This window comes from Mastomys coucha, unplaced genomic scaffold, assembly GCF_008632895.1.
Source record: "Mastomys coucha isolate ucsf_1 unplaced genomic scaffold, UCSF_Mcou_1 pScaffold22, whole genome shotgun sequence".
In the NCBI taxonomy this organism is placed as follows: Eukaryota; Metazoa; Chordata; class Mammalia; order Rodentia; family Muridae; genus Mastomys; species Mastomys coucha.
Genome location: NW_022196905.1, coordinates 68154175 through 68165828, shown reverse-complemented (window position 1 = coordinate 68165828; position 11654 = coordinate 68154175). Strand labels below are relative to the sequence as shown.

Sequence of the window (11654 nt, the reverse complement as noted above, 5' to 3'; positions counted from 1 at the left end):
CTCCTCCTCCTCCTCCTCCTCCTTCTTTTTAATATTTTCCACAACAGAGAATGATAGAGGGGAAAAACGTGTCATTTTTATAAAGTCTCATTTTTAGAAGTTAGATCTGAGCACACAAGAGTGACTATATAGACAAACCCTTTGAAGGGAATGGGTGACCATACCACAGGAAGCCATGCCAGGAGAGCGAGGTCACGGGCCATTTCTACTTCATATTTGTTATGTATCTGTGTTTTCTTAATGTTCTGAAATGCATGTGTACTTTTATGTTTAACAGGGGGCAGGGAGAGCTGGGGATGTAGCTCAGTTTGAGTGCCTGCCTAGCTCCACAAGGCCCGGCATTTAATCCTGCACAAACCAGGCACAGAGGAAGGTTTCTGGGTGACCCCACAGAACCTCAGCTTCAGAAGTATGACAATACCTTGTCATTCTCATTGCCTGCTTCCAAGATAGGATGCTGCATGGAAGCCAGATTAGGGGGTGAGAATTGAGGGGTTAGCTCGATGGTAGAGTGTTAGCCTAGCAAGGCCCTGGTTTCTGTCCCGGATGATTAAAAGAAATTATAAATTTCATTAAGTGAAAAAAAGTCTATATTTAGACATCCATCCTTGCTTGCCTGAAAACATGACCTGACTTCCTCAAATGAACAAACTGCCCCTAAGGGTTGGGAAAATATCCAGAAAGACATCTGCAGGGGAGGGAGAGGAGAAAGCAATAGAACCAAAGAACCTTTTATACATCAAAGAAAAACCTCCAGCTTAGAGGCCAACCAGATATGGTCCCCCTTCTCTACCACAGTTTCCTCATGTCTGTCCCTCTTTCTCTTTCTCATTGGCTTGCGTTCTCAACTAGGATCTGTTGAGTCCAATGAGAACTGAGTAAACACTAAAAGGCATTCTTATCCTTCCAATGGGGATAAAGGTATATGGCAACAAATGGTTGTGTTTAGTGGGGATAAATATCACATATACATAAACATACATGCACATGCCACACACACATGCATGTAAGCACACACTGCACACACATACATGTGTGCACACAGGCACACGCAGACAAATGCAACAGAATAAAGAGGTCTGGATGAAGAAATGGGACTTGGCTATTGAAAGGGAGGGAAATTTTCCCCTGCCATTTTGGAGGCTGGATAATTAAATCTGTGAAATAAGGTGGCACTAGGTAGATTAACAGAAGTGAAGGGACACAAATTTGTCCTGTACATCAGGGAAGCACACTCTCATGTAACCTGTGGCTTCTAGACATTTATACACTCCTGTAATAGGAGAGGGGCTGGGACAGTTTAGACAGTGTAGGAGAGAGTGAGTGATTGGGGAACAACATAGATGGTCTTTCAAAGGGATGGGTGAATGGTGTGTCCTGCTCCAGTCTCTGTCTTAGTGGAGGAGATTCCCTGAGAGCATATTCACAATGGCTGAGCTGCCTTTGGTCTTTAGGAAGGTAAAGGATGTTAAGAATCTACTTTTGCATTTACTATTTCTCAAGATCCCAAAATCTGAAGACCAAAGTGGCTTATTTTAGGATGCTGTTTCTGGATCCCTGTCACTGCTTTGGGGGTTGGGGGAGTGTGGAGCACCTTCCAAATGGAAAGATTCCTGAATACAGATTAAGGTTCCAGGTGGGGGATGGTGAAGGTCCCGAGGCAAAACTAGGGTCTCAGGAGTGTGACCAGGCATGAGGGCAGTACTAGATCAAGCAACAATGTGCTGTGCCACATCTGTGAGGGCATCAATCTGGTGTGTGTGTGTGTGTGTGTGTTGTTTATGTGTACCATAGCCTTAATACCAGTGACCAACCTTGTTAAGTCTGCTCTCTCCTTCCATCTTCAGATGGGTTCCAGGGATCCAATGCAGTTCATCAGGTTTGTGTGACAAGGGCTTTCCCCCACTGAACCATTTCCAAGCCTCTGCCATTACAGAATCACACTAAAGAACATCTTTATGCAATTCCTCAGTTTGATATGTCTGGGAAAACTGTCACAACCCTTTATATGTATTTTTTTAACCTGGGGAGTCCCTCACATTCTAAACATTAATGCTAATAAGTTTCAGATATTACTTTGTTTCTAAGCTGCCACTGTCTGTTGATAGTTACTTTATTTATACTGAAACCTTTCATTTTAATGTAGTCCAGTGATCTGTCTCTTATCAAAATCCTTGACATGTATAGGAAAATCTCAAGAAAAGACTTAGGTATAAATTAACAATATGACTTTAAGGGAAAAATAATCCTATTGAACAGGAGCCCTGAGCTCATCCTTCCCAGCACTGCACAGACATGGTTGTGTGCCCTGTAATTCTAACCCTTAGAAGGTGGGGGAATAAAGACCAGGATTTCAAGGTCATCCTTAGCTATACTACAAGTCTGAGACCAGCCTGAGCTACAAGAAACCTTGTTGAAGATGGAGAGAGAGGAAGAACGCACTGGCAGGCTGCACTTCTGGTGGATACACATGCAGCATTCTAGTCTTGTTCTATTCATCTTTCTCCCCAACAGCCCTTTGTCCCTGAGAGGCCAAACACTCTGATCTCTTCTTTTAGTAACTGAGTGAGCTCTTGCAGTCACCAGATTGAAGCCTAGATCTTCTTGTAAACTATACACTCACTGCTTCAATAGCCTCATTTACCATACAGTAGAAAAGCATGAGTTTCCACTGCCTATTGTCTACTTTCTTTTGAATAATAAAATGGAATTGTAACATAAATGCTTTTATCTTACCACTGACCACGTCTATGTCACCTTTTCAACAGGAAGTCCTTTATGCCTTTTATTTGCTTCAGACAAATCTTTGCCATAAGGCCGGGCGGTGGTGGTGCATGCCTTTAATCCCAGCACTTGGGAGGCAGAGACAGGAGGATTTCTGAGTTCAAGGCCAGCCTGGTCTACAGAGTGAGTTCCAGGAAAGCCAGAGTTACACAGAGAAACACTGTCTCGAAAAACCAAACAAACAAACAAACAAACAAAACAAAAAACAAACAACAACAACAACAAAAAAAACCTGCCATAGACACGCTTCTGTTCCTATTACACAGAAAATGGAGGTACAGAGAAAGCAGTTTGCCTTGGACAGTCCAGCTAGTAAATGGCGGGCCCAGGGTATGCATCTGTCTGTGAGGAACCTATTACTGTTTGACGCAGGGAACTAACCCCATGACTCAAGCCCCCTTCACCAGATTGGCCAAGTTCCTGGCTCAGAAGTTCCTGGCTTGGAAGCAGTGCTGGTTAGTGGAAGGAAAGGCAGCAAGGTCAAGTTTCCTTTTGTTCCCAGTTTGGCAAGTAGCAGCCGCATCTGGTCGTTTTTGTAGTAGGATTTGGTGCATTGCTCATGAAAGCACCTATCTCTTCCTGAGACCCTGCATATATACCCATTGTATAAAATGGGTCTCAGTGAAGGGAATGCTTCCACCCACAGTGGACAGGTCCTCCCAACTTAGTCAGTCTAATCACGATAACCTCTCACAGGCATTTGGAGACACCCGTCTTCAGGTGATTCTAAATCTCATCAAGTTGACAATTGAGATTAACCATCACAACTGTTATATGCCAATGATTTCGGTGACAATGTTAGTGAGAACCATCCTTGAATAAATCACACATCTACTTAATCTAGGCACAGAGCTTGATCTACTCAGACATAAAACGTGAGCTCATAGGGCATGGTGGCTCTCACCTGGAACTCCCAGCATATGGGAGGTTGAAACAGGTGGATCTCAGTAAGTTCCAGGCCAGACTAGCCTCTAGAGTAAAACCATATTCAAAAACCCAGACAAACAAACAAACAAACAATCCCTTGGGTGTCACATTCCCCAATGTCTTCTCAGAATGTGATATAAAACCAGGCACTCAATAGGCGATTAACAAAGCCATAGACAGAATACAATAAGGTCATACTGCTAGTCTCCTTACAGTCTATTGAGAAGAAAAGACACAAGGCCAATTACATATAATCATCAGAGATGACGGTTATTCAATATTTGATGACCCTCAATTTTCTTCCACTACACATACAGATAAAAAACGCACAAAGAAATGTGGCAACCAAAAAAAAAATCTTTTTTTTTAAATTTTGTAATTATATTTATGTACAGAAAACTTACTGTACATTTAACCTAATTTAGTGGCCAGTTCTTTAGCCTTTGCCTTTTCCAGCTTGGCAATTCGAGCCACAGACTTAGGACCCAGGACATTGCCTCCCCAATGGCGACGGATCTCGTCATATCTGTCATTATAATTGGTCCTAATAGCTTCTAACAGCTTAGCCAGAGCGTCCTTGTCTTCTGAGTTAACCTGTGTGAAGGCATCAGGGATGCATGTCCTCTTGTGGACCAGGCGCCCCAGCCTAGCCTTTCCGTTGATGATGCAGTAGGGCACCCCCATCTTTCGACACAGGACAGGCAGGAAAACCATGAGCTCAATGGGGTCTACATCATGGGCAATCACCACCAGCTGAGCCTTCTTGTTCTCCAGCAAGGTGGTGACTATATTGACTCCTGCTCGGAGGACACGTGGTCTCTTAGTTGGAACGTCTCCTTTGCCAGCAGCTTTCTTCTCAGCGCGGGCCAGTAGCCTTTGCTTCTTCTCCTGCTTTGTCTCTGGCCTGTACTTGTGGGCAAGCTTAAGCAGCCGAGTAGCCGTTTGCCTTTCCAGGGCCTGGGAGAACTGGTTAATGGCAGGAGGTACTTTGAGCCTCTTATAGAGGATGGCTCTTTGCCACTGCAGCCTGATATAGCAGGGCTATATGACGAAGCGTGTTAGATCTCTTTTGGTCTGCATGTCCTGTCCAATGCCGAAGTTCTTGGGCCTCTTCTCAAACAAAGGATTGACCACCTTCTTGGCTTCCTGTTTCTTGACGACAGCGGGGCCGGGGCTACCTTCCTCCCCTTCGCCTTCTTCCTTTGGGGTGGCTTTTTTTTTTTTTTTTTAAATGCTGAGAATATAGTTCAGAGCCCTACACATGCTAAACGGTGCTCTCTCACTGAACTACATCACTAGGCCTCTAATTTGCATATTTTAAACAAATTGCAATTGTAAGATACATACATACAGTTTGTAATCTGCTCTCTTTTTTCCCCTTTCTTTTTAAAAATCCCAGTATATTATAGGTGCCATTCCATGTAAAAACATTTTAATTAATAATCAATTAATTTGTGTGTGTGTGTGTGAGATTGTGTATGTCTGTGCATATGAATGTGTATTTATGTCTGTTTAGACACAGAGGAGGACGTTGGTATCTACGGAACCTACCCAAGTGATGCTCCTCATGCCCCAGTCCTGGCCTGTAGCACTGGAGTTATAAGCACACACTGCCAGGCCCAGCTTCTTCGTACTTGGAATTCAAACTTGAGTCTTGATGCTTGTTTAGAAGGTGCGCTTACCCCACTGAGCCATCTCTCCAATCCCATAAATGCACATTCTCTCGTAAGTGTTCTGGCAAGCTAGGGGATGCAGAAATTCCTTTGTTTGCATGAACCAATAGTAACCCAATTTCTCTGTTTTAGATTTTTACATTGGTTTCAGTATACATGTACAGTATACAGTATACACATACACATATCTTTCTACATATGTGCTGAATTGTTATATATGCAGCTTGATTATACTCAATAATCAATAATCAATGTTCTAAGAAGATCTTTATCATCATATTTCTTCTTACTCGGTGTGACCTTCCCTCACTTTCTTCTTCTCCCCAGGAAATTCCCTCATTTCCATACCCTTTACTTGAAATCCCTGGAATCCAATCAACAAACATTAGAAATGTATTAAATTACCAACACTAAATCTTAAAGGTTGAGGAGGTCTGTTGGTTTCCAGGTCTGCATTCATATTTATTTATTTATTTATTTATTTATTTATTTATTCATGTATTTATTTATTTCACTAGATTTATGGGAACATTACATTTTATACCTAGCACTTACATTGTTTATAGAGCCAAGTAAGAAGTTTTCCTAGGTGAGTTTATAAAAAGTTTCCTTATTTCTCTCTGTGGTGACATATTTCAGCTGATTAAGTGTGATGAGCCACGAACTGTGAGAGGACCCAGCATCGACACTGAATATAATCTGATAAAGAAGGAATGTGTACTTACTACTGACACCTGAGCTTGCTCAGGGAGACCTTCCATTTCTCTAGTGTGTGGCTTAGCAGGCAAATCTACAGGGTAGTGAAGATTTCCCTGGAGGATGCTGGGAAAGAGACTATGCCTCTAGTGATTAGCAAACAGGTATATCCAGTTTGGGGTACCTTGTAGCTAATTGCCTCTTTTGTCTGTGGGGAGAGCGGTTCTGATTCCTCCTAAGAAATGGATCATCCTCTCGAAGATGCCCCAGTATAAATAATAGAATAATAATAAAATGAACAAATGTACTCCTCTGCATTCCAGTAGTTGCCATGGCAACAAGTGAATTAACCAGGACAAATCTTCAGTGAACCAGCCACTCCACAAAGGGCCAGACTCTGCCTCTCCTAACCATGGCTGTCTCTGCAGCTGAGAGTGTGAGACCCTCTTCATGGAGTCAGAGGACACTTGAGCCTGTCAATGATGTGTGGCTCCCCTTCCAGCTCACAGATCACCTGATACCTCTGCCTCTGCAACCCCACTCAAGATGGACACTTCAAGAAGTCTCCTAGCCAAGTTAGCAGAAAACTAATCCCCTCTAGCCCTAAGTGTTCCTAAAATATTGGTATTCATGAACTGAAGTAATTTACTTGAAACGTATTCAAAAATCTTAGGTCTGTTTCCAGTTTGGTGAACTGTTCCCCTCTTAAGCATTGTAGGAAGCTCTCTATGGAAGGGCATAATTTGTTATCTATTTGGGGGTTGGTGTCATAGTCCAGTCTTTGCACTCTTGTGTCTTTCTATCTCTTCTCCCAGCTTCTCTTCTCCCTTCCCCATAACAAAGGTTACTGTTTGCCTGCCAATGAAATCTACCAGTCAGTAGAATATTGAAGAAATAGGTGTTATTACAACTGGACTGCACCCTACCCCCTTATTGCCACCACACAGAAAGGGCTAGGTCTCCAAGCTTCTGAGCATTTTGGACCTCTTGATAAAGGCTAAAGACTCCACACACTATCCATCCATCCATCCATCCACCCATCTATCTATCTATCTATCTATCTATCTATCTATCTATCTATCTATCTATCTCCCTCTGTCTCTCTTTCACATACACACAAAAACATCAACTTTTTGATGAGTTTGTGGATTTCCATTGGCATTTTGGGTGAGACCTGCAGGGTAGCTAGGCTGGGAATACACAAGTAACCCCAACATTCAAAGAGAAAGATCACTGTAGGTTCAAGGCCAATCAAGTCTACATAATGCGTTTCAGAACAGACAGGATCTTATAGCAAGACCCACACACACACACACACACACACACACACACACAGAGGGATGGGGCTCTGGGACTGAGTGGAAAATATGTTAGGATATGGAGATAATGTAGATAATGTAGATAACGTAGATAACATAAATAATGGAGAACAAGCCTAGATCAGTATTCCTGTCTTTCTTTCATGACATAACTTCTTCTGAGAATGCTGATAAAACCACTCATTTTATGCCTAGATATCTATCCTTGCTTAGATGCTTTGATCTTCATCCTCAAGGACTGTATAAGTCAATGAGAGGGATAGGGGGAGACCAAGGTGTAAACAAACAAATAAATAAACAACACAGAAAGTGAACAGGAAGTAGCCAAGACCCTACTCCCTATTCACAGAGGAAGGTGAGGAAGGAAGATAACTGGTGGCTGGAATTATCACAGAAGTCCCACAGAGAAGCAGTCCTGAGTGGAGAAGCAGGGAGTATCTGATTTCCTCCAGGGAATCAGATACTCTCACAGAAGCTTTCTAGGGTGAAAAGTGTGATGATCAGACTTGCTTCTCTATTCCTGTTCTGGTTCCTTTTCCCACATCCGGAACCAGGAGGGAGAGAGAATGGACAGTTTATAGGAAACGGGGCACTTTTCAATTGCACAAAAGTGCTGTGTCTCTGCATAGACTCTGTTTTTAGAACTGCTGTGGAAAGCTAGCAATGCCAAGGAGACATTTCCTTGTCACCTTGTGCAGGGTTACTGAAGTCAGACTGCCCTGTTATGGGAAAAGATCATGGAAGGATTTCTTAGGAAGAGAGGAAAATAACAAAAGGGATTTTTTAAACTTAAAATATTTATACGAACAGGAATACTGGGCTATATCAATCTAATGCTTTTTAAACTGCATATCCAGGAAACCTGCCTTGGGCGATGCAGCAGAGCTCTGAAAGATCAAGTTTATAGAAAACTGGTCAACCAAGTTTATAGAAAACTGGTCAACCAGCATTTGAGGATCTGTGCTTAACGGCCCCAAGTTCAAGATCTTGCATATGAAGCATGTGCTTGACTCTCCAAACTACCAGGAAAGGATGTATACTTTAGGTAGAATGTTCTGGTTTCTCTCATTTAAAAGGAGAGATTTTAATACAACTGTCAGATCTGACCCAATGATTTAGACAAATCTAATCAGTGCTGTAAAAGGAAATGGTCATGCTTTAGACTTTCCCTCTACGTTTGCATAGCTAAAGTTCAGAAAGTGACATTTAAGAAACATCAAGTTTTTCACAGAAATAGTCAAGAATGCACCCAATTTAGAGTCTTCTGAGGTAACAACTTGCTCCCAAATTAGGTGGATTGGAGCAAGCCTAATAGCCTCAGAAATAGTCTAGCATATTGCACACAAGCCAAGTGGGGAAAGAAACTTGAACCATTCCATTTTAAAACTATTTTTAAATTGGTGACATTTGCCAAGCAAGAGTCTCCAGATGAGGACAAAAGCTACTCCTTTGTGTGGCGTGAGCATGCCTATTGGGTTTTTTGCATTTAATTAAAATTGCTTGGGATTATCTGCTAATTGTTTGTATGGGGAGAGGAAGTGAAAAGTAGGAAGCCATTCCCCGAGGGAGGTGGGTGCTGAGGGTAGGTTCCCGTCCCTCCTGCTCAGGCTCTCATGACACCCAGCTGCCGCACTGAGGAACCCTTTGTGACTGTCTGCCTTCTAGCCAAACCCTGTTTGCCAGTGCTGTTCCCTTCTTGAAGACATTTTTCAGGATCTTCAACATAGACAGCTTCCTTGCCTCTGCTCCTTCCTTCCCTCCAGCCTTTCTCTTCTTCTCTTTTCGTTTTCTTGTGGTAGTGTGGATGGGGTCCGGGCCCTGACACATGCCAGGCAGTCGCTTTACCACTGAGCTGCTGTAGAACCTGGTCTTTGGCCTGCCTCCCTCTGTTGGCTCTGTGTATATGCTTTCTGTGTATCTCACAGTGAGCTGTCATCCACATCCCCCTTCTTGACTCCTAGTTCTTGTTCTGTGTGGTCTCTGTCCCATCTCCAGTATTGTAAGATTTCAGCATTCCTACCCAGAAGGACAACACTTCCGAAATGCTTCAGTCCTATGTTTTCGTGAGTATTGGTCCCAATGTCTAGGGTCACATGACCCAATGATCCCCACAGTGCTGGAATTCAGCACACCTAGAACAAAGCATTATCTTTACCCCACACCATTTCTCTCTTGTGAACTCCTGGTGTGTCTGCCAGTGTAGTCAGGAAGGAAGAGAAAGGCAGCCAGTTCTTCCTTCCACTCCTTTCTCTGTTTCTTCCCTTCCTTAAAGCTAGAGAGCTTCCAAACTGTCCCTTGGCCTGTGAGAGAGTCTGTGAGCTGGTGGGCTAACACAGAATCAGACAAAGGTCCCACTTTGGCCATTTGAAAGGGGATGATGGCATAAGCTTTGGTCCGTAGAGTACCTAAGCTACTCCAGAAACCTCATACAGAATAAGGTTATGGAAGCAATACAACCATTGTCTCTGAGGCCACAGCCTACTCCTGGTAAAGAAAGGGCAAAATTCTCAGCTTTTCTCATGTCAAGACTCATGCCAAACCCACTCCCTCTACTTGGAGAAGGGAGAGGTGTGGCCTTTCAATTTTAAGGTCACATGAACTAAGGTCAATGAAGGGGCAGCTTGTGGAAGGCTCCTCTGCTCTAGGCCTGGTGATTACAGACATGTCAATGAGGGCAGTACAGCCCCAGTAGCCCCAGAATGGTCGGTATCCACATGGCTCCCCTTCCTCCATGACAGCTTCCCTATTGTTGCCTCCACTAAGGGACACAGATAGGTGCAGAGAGAAGCAAGTGACAGAGGAAACACAGAAGGGGTAGAAGTGGCCACAGCACCTGTGCTCGGGCTCTAAGGTGATGTCGCTGGAGCCTCATCGTCAGTATCTTGCAGCGTCTACAGACAAGTCCCCTTTGCTCAGTATCCTAGATCAGGGAAGGAAGACTTTCTTCACTTGACCTACAGGGCTTTGACGAGTCACTCAAACCCTTCAACTCTGCCACTGCTGTCTTCATCTGACAAGGTCTAGCTTAGAGTACAGTAGGAATGTTCCAGGGCATGGAGTTGTTCATTCAGAGTTTCACAGAGAGGGCTCTGGAATGACACTTGCTTGGGTGACCCTAAAAAGGCTCTTATCTGGGGATAAGTGAGTCCCCAAGAGGCATCTCAGATCCTCATCTCAAAGTGGGCCTCTTCTGAGACCAAGAAGGGACCTTTGTCTGATTCTTAATGCTAGCCCACCAACCCACAAAATCTCTCACAGGCCAAAGGATGGTTGTAAAGCTCCCTACCTTTAAGGAAGGGAATAAACAGAAAAAAAAGAGAGACAGAGGGAAAAGAAGGGAAGGGGAGGGAAGATTATTGCAGCAACAAGAAAAGCCCACAAAAATTAATGTCTGATTTTGAAAAATAATCCAAGGATGTATGGCTAAAATTAATGAAGGCAGGTAGTGCTTAGATCCCACAATGCTTCAGGGAAGAGGCAGTGAACACAACACTTAAATCTGGGTTTTTAGATGGGTTCAGCTGCTTCCCAAGGTGAGCGTATAAACCAGAGTAGGCTGCCGCAGGGAACCCTGCGCTGGGCTTGATTGACTACCTAACTGATGAGGACCTTCAGTTTCACTGACATTCACAGGAGCCAAGCCTTGAAGCCAGCACTGCCTCAGGCCCTGAGAGATGCAGACACCATAGATTTTTTTTTCTTTTGCTTCAATCTTATATGGACATCAGGATGCTGATTTTTAATATAGATCTTTTATGATGAGTTTGAGGATGGCAGAATGACTTTTATGAGGACAAACTTGGTTACTATGTATATAATTCATTGGGGCTTTTAAGATGTAGAAATTTGATTGCCTGCTGGGTGTATGGACTATTTTTATTGCACATCCAAGTTTGTTTATGAAATTCTCCAGCATCCGATGATATTGCAACATGATAAGAACTGGGAGTATTTATGTGACCTTGTAGTGATGGTGGATATGGTTTAAGGGCTTCTCCCCTCAAACACTGTATGTCTGAGGACATTTAATTATTCTGTGTCACATAGTATGATCTTGTAGTGTGCAGAAGACACTGTGCAGCCCTGTAACAGTTTACTAGAATGGGGGATGCTGATAATGGTCGACTTTAGGAAGCGCAGAACCATGCACAAGGTAGGCCAGGCCAGACTTGTCTTCAATCTACTGAGGTGGGATGCAGGCAGGAAAGAAGGTGCACTGTGCAAATGAGCAAGATCAAAATGATCAGTCATATAC

General features: G+C 43.4%; 1 pseudogene; it reads right to left on the bottom strand.

Moving 5' to 3' along the window:
* Positions 1-4086: 4086 nt before the first annotated feature.
* Positions 4087-5430, bottom strand: LOC116104561 (annotated as a pseudogene).
* Positions 5431-11654: the final 6224 nt, after the last annotated feature.